The sequence below is a fragment of the Blennius ocellaris genome, assembly GCF_963422515.1.
Source record: "Blennius ocellaris genome assembly, contig: SCAFFOLD_215, whole genome shotgun sequence".
Lineage (NCBI taxonomy): Eukaryota > Metazoa > Chordata > Actinopteri > Blenniiformes > Blenniidae > Blennius > Blennius ocellaris.
The window spans coordinates 32,979-37,978 of NW_027661877.1; the positions used below are offsets into that span (position 1 = coordinate 32,979).

The 5,000-nt window shown below is 50.6% G+C and overlaps 1 pseudogene across 1 annotated transcript in view; it reads left to right on the forward strand.

Moving 5' to 3' along the window:
- Positions 1–192: 192 nt before the first annotated feature.
- The window catches only part of LOC308148696 (protein-L-isoaspartate O-methyltransferase domain-containing protein 1-like), a 10,209-nt pseudogene continuing 5,401 nt past the window's right edge, over positions 193–5,000 (forward strand). The window contains exons 1-2 of the transcript XR_013937243.1: positions 193–380; positions 2,982–3,433. The product of XR_013937243.1 is annotated as a protein-L-isoaspartate O-methyltransferase domain-containing protein 1-like (transcript). The remainder of the gene's footprint in view (positions 381–2,981; positions 3,434–5,000) is intronic.

The following is a 5,000-nucleotide window of genomic DNA, read 5'->3' on the forward strand; positions in this document are numbered from 1 at the left end:
AACCAGCAACCTGATTTCCTGCTGAGTCCAGAGTGACGGTCGTCACCCCCCCCTCCCCCCCTTGACCCCCCCCCATTTGGAGCGATAAACACCAGTCGTGATGTGGGCGGAGCAGCGGGGACTTCCGGGTCGTGACGCAGGGCACCACGTGACCAGTGTTTACATCCTCTCAGCTGTTTGTTTGTCCTCCTTCAGTCCGACTCCTCAGCTCGCCACGTTAACTAGTCCTCCTCGCGCGCCGACTGCTCGTCACGTTCACTAGTCCTCACCGCGTTAACTAGTCCTCACCTCGTTAACTAGTCCTCCTGGTCAAGGCGAAGCGAACGAGCGCAAGACAAACGGATCGAAAACTGAAAAACAAGGAAGCGACGGAGGTCTGGGTGAGTGTTGTTCTCTTTGTGTGTGTGCGCGTGTGTGTGTGTGTGTGTGTGTGTGTGTGTGTGTGTGTGTGTGTGTGTGTGTGTGTGTGTGTGTGTGTGTGTGTGTGTGTGTGTGTGTGTGTGTGTGTTACCTAACCTGCTTTGTGTGCGCTGATGGCGCACTGAGGCCCGCGCGGAGCGGAGCGGAGCGGAGCTGACGTTAACGTCTCCTGCTGCTCCTCCTGCTGAGGAGCAGCAGGAGGAGCAGAGACCTCCTCATCACTCCGACCTGCTGCGGAGGCTGTGAGGAGGACCGTGTGTGTGTGTGTGTGTGTGTGTGTGTGTGTGTGTGTGTGTGTGTGTGTGTGTGTGTGTGTGTGTGTGTGTGACGTAGACAAACATGGAGGTCCCTGGTGGTCATGACTCTTTGTGGGTTAGACTAGTTAGTTAAGTAGCTAGTTATGACAGTTTGTAGGTCAGAGTAGTTAGTTAGTTAGTTATGACAGTTAATAAACTGTCATAACTAACTAACTAACTAACTACTCTAGTTAGTAAGACTAGTTAGGGAGTTAGTTAGTTAGTTAAGACAGTTTGTAGGTCAGACTAGTTAGTTAAGTAGTTATTGACAGTTTGTAGGTCAGACTAGTTAGTTAAGGAGTTATGACAGTTTGTAGGTCAGACTAGTTAGTTAAGGAGTTATGGCAGTTTGTAGGTCAGACTAGTAAGGTTGTTAGTTAGTTAGTTAATGACAGTCTATTGGTCAGACTAGTTAGTTAAGTAGTTAGTTATGACAGTTTGTAGGTCAGACTAGTTAGTTAAGGAGTTATGACAGTTTGTAGGTCAGACTAGTTAGTTAAGGAGTTATGACAGTTTGTAGGTCAGACTAGTTAGTTAAGGAGTTATGACAGTTTGTAGGTCAGACTAGTAAGGTTGTTAGTTAGTTAGTTATGACAGTCTATTGGTCAGACTACTAGGTAGTTAAGTAGTTAGTTATGACAGTTTGTAGGTCAGACTAGTTAGTTAAGTAGTTATGACAGTTTGTAGGTCAGACTAGTAAGGTTGTTAGTTAGTTAGTTATGACACTCTATTGGTCAGACCAGTTAGTTAAGTAGTTAGTTATGACAGTTTGTAGGTGAGACTAGTTAGTTAAGGAGTTATGACAGTTTGTAGGTCAGACTAGTAGGTTGTTAGTTAGTTAGTTATGACAGTCTATTGTTCAGACTAGTTAGTTAAGTAGTTAGTTATGACAGTTTGTAGGTCAGACTAGTTAGTTAAGGAGTTATGACAGTTTGTAGGTCAGACTAGTTAGTTAAGGAGTTATGACAGTTTGTAGGTCAGACTAGTAAGGTTGTTAGTTAGTTAGTTATGACAGTCTATTGGTCAGACTAGGTAGTTAAGTAGTTAGTTATGACAGTTTGTAGGTCAGACTAGTTAGTTAAGGAGTTATGACAGTTTGTAGGTCAGACTAGTAAGGTTGTTAGTTAGTTAGTTATGACAGTCTATTGATCAGACTTATTAGTTAAGTAGTTAGTTATGACAGTTTGTAGGTCAGACTAGTGAGGTAGTTAGTTATTTAGTTAGTTATATCACACATGTGCAGTACAGCTCCCTTCTGCCCCCCCCCCCCCCCCCCGCTCCCCCTCGTGCCCCCCCTTCCCCTGCTCCTCCGTCCGCCCCACCTTTGTTGTTGTTTTGCTCCTCCGTCACGCTGCCTCCTCCTGATTGGCCGTCAGCCTCTCTGTTTGTGTGGCAACTGCAGACCATGTGACCACGGCTGCAGCGGATTGGCTACTCCAGGTGTCATGGCGGGAGGCCACGCCCCCTGCTGGACATAAAGTAAACAAACAGACGATACATCATGATGAAACACATGTTCCTGGGTCAGTATTGATCCACTGAGAGGTTATTGATCAGTGATCAGATCAGTCTGTACTGATCCTGGTTCTGTCTGTACTGGGTACACATCGCACACCGGCCCTACGGCCCTACGGTCATACAGCCCATGAGATATTGAGCTATTGTGGGCGTGTCCAGAGGTGAATCACTGACCATCAGCAGACGGCCGTGTTTCGTTCCTCCTCATTGGACCCGTTCTGTATTACTGGGTAGGACGAGTCCTAACCCCCCTTACCTTACCTTACCTTACCTTACCTTACCTTACCTTACCTTACCTTACCTACCTGCTCTACTCTGCCTCACTTTACCCTACCATCATTTACTTTACCGTTGCATACCTTATTTTACTTGTGCCTGTGTGTGTGTGTGTGTGTGTGTGTGTGTGTCTTAAGTGTGTGACTGTGTGAGTGTGAGTGTGTGTGTGTGCGTGTCTGTGTGTGTGCGTGTCTGTGTGTGTGTGTGTCTGTGTGTGTGTCTGTGTGAGTGTGTGTCTAAGTGTGTGACTATGCGTGTGCGTGTGTGTGTGTGTGTGTGTGTGTCTGTGTGTGTGCGTGTCTGTGTGTGTGTGTGTGTGTGTGTGTGTGTCTGTGTGAGTGTGTGTGTGTGTGTGTGTGTGTGTGTGTGTGTGTGTGTGTGTGTGCGCGTGCGCGTGTGTGTGTGTGTGTGTGTGTGCGCGTGTGTGTGTGTGTGTGTGTGTGTTCTGTATTAATAATCTTTGACAATCAGCTGCAGGCTGCTGCTGTGCGACATGAGCCCCGTGTGATTGGACTCCGGCCGGCCACACCCCCAGCCGCCTGCAGGCCACACCCCCACCCGCCTGCAGGCCACACCCCCCCGCCCGCCCGCCTCCTCGTCCTCCACGCCGGTCATCATGGGCGGAGCGGTGAGCGCCGGCGAGGACAACGACGACCTGATCGACAACCTGAAGGAGGCGCAGTACATCCGCACGGAGAAGGTGGAGCAGGCCTTCCGGGCCATCGACCGCGGGGACTACTACCTGGACGGCTACCGGGACAGCGCCTACAAGGACCTGGCCTGGAAGCACGGCAACATCCACCTGTCGGCGCCCTGCATCTACTCCGAGGTGATGGAGGCGCTGCGCCTGCAGCCCGGCCTCTCCTTCCTCAACCTGGGCAGCGGCACCGGATACCTGAGCACCATGGTGGGACTCATCATAGGTAACCCGGAACCCCGTCCTCGCTGCAGGTCCAGGTCCAGGTCCAGGTCCAGGTCCCGGGGGATCCCGGCAGGTCCTGGACCAGCTCTTCGCTTTCTGTGCTGGTCCAGGTCCCGGAGGATCCCGGCAGGTCCTGGTCCTGAACAGAGGCTAAGGTGTACAAAGCTTCAGCTTCCTGTGTTCCCTGTGGCTGTTCCCTGTGGCTGTTCCCTGTTCCTGTGTTCCCTGTGGCTGTTCCCTGTTCCTGTGTTCCCTGTGGCTGTTCCCTGTTCCTGTGTTCCCTGTTGCTGTTCCCTGTTCCTGTGTTCCTGTGGCTGTTCCCTGTTCCTGTGTTCCCTGTTGCTGTTCCCTGTGGCTGTTCCCTGTGGCTGTTCCCTGTTCCTGTGTTCCCTGTTCCCGTGTTCCCTGTGGCTGTTCCCTGTTCCTGTGTTCCCTGTGGCTGTTCCCTGTTGCTGTTCTCTGTGGCTGTCCCCTGTGGCTGTTCCCTGTTGCTGTTCCCTGTGGCTGTTCATTGTTGCTGTTCCTTGTTGCTGTTCCCTGTGGCTGTTCCCTGTGGCTGTTCTCTGTTGCTGTTCCCTGTTCCTGTGTTCCTGTTCCTGTGTTCCCTGTGGCTGTTCCCTGTGGCTGTTCCCTGTTCCTGTGTTCTCTGTGGCTGTCCCCTGTGGCTGTTCCCTGTTCCTGTGTTCCCTGTGGCTGTTCCCTGTTCCTGTGTTTCCTGTTGCTGTTCCCCATGGCTGTTCATTGTTGCTGTTCCCTGTGGCTTGTTGCTGTTGCTTGTTGCTGTTCCCTGTTGTGGTTCCCTGTTCCTTGTTGCTGTTCCCTGTTGCTGTTGCCTATTGCTTGTTGCTGTTGCCATTTACTGTTGCTTGTTGCTGTTCCCCGTTGCTGTTCCCTGTTGCTGTTCCCCGTTGCTGTTCCCTGTTGCTTGTTTCTGTCCTTGTTGTTGTTCCCTGTTGCTGTTCCTTGTTGCTGTTCCCTGTTGCTGTTCCTTGTTGCTGTTCCCTGTTGCGGTTCCTGTTGCTTGTTGCTGTTTACTGTTGCTTGTTGCTGTTCCCTGTTGCTGTTCCTGTTGCTGTTGCCTATTGCTTGTTGCTGTTGCCGTTTACTGTTGCTTGTTGCTGTTCCCCGTTGCTGTTCCCTATTGCTGTTCGTATTGCTTGTTGCTGTTCCTTGTTGCTGTTCCCTGTTGCTGTTCCTTGTTGCTGTTCCCTATAGCTTGTTGCTGTTTACTGTTGCTTTTTGCTGTTGCTTGTTGCTGTTTACTGTTGCTTGTTGCTGTTCCCTATTGCGGTTCCCTGATCCTTGTTGCTGTTCCCTGTTGCTGTTCCCCTGTTGCTGTTGCCGTTTACTGTTGCTTGTTGCTGTTCCCGTTGCTGTTCCCTGTTGCTGTTCCCTGTTGCTTGTTTCTGTTCCTTGTTGTTGTTCCTGTTGCTTGTTGCTGTTGCTTGTTGCTGTTCCCTGTTCCCTGTTTCTGTTCCCTATTGCTTGTTTCTGTTCCTTGTTGCGGTTCCCTGTTCCTTGTTGCTGTTCCCTGTTGCTGTTCCCTGTTGCCATTCCCTGTTCCTTGT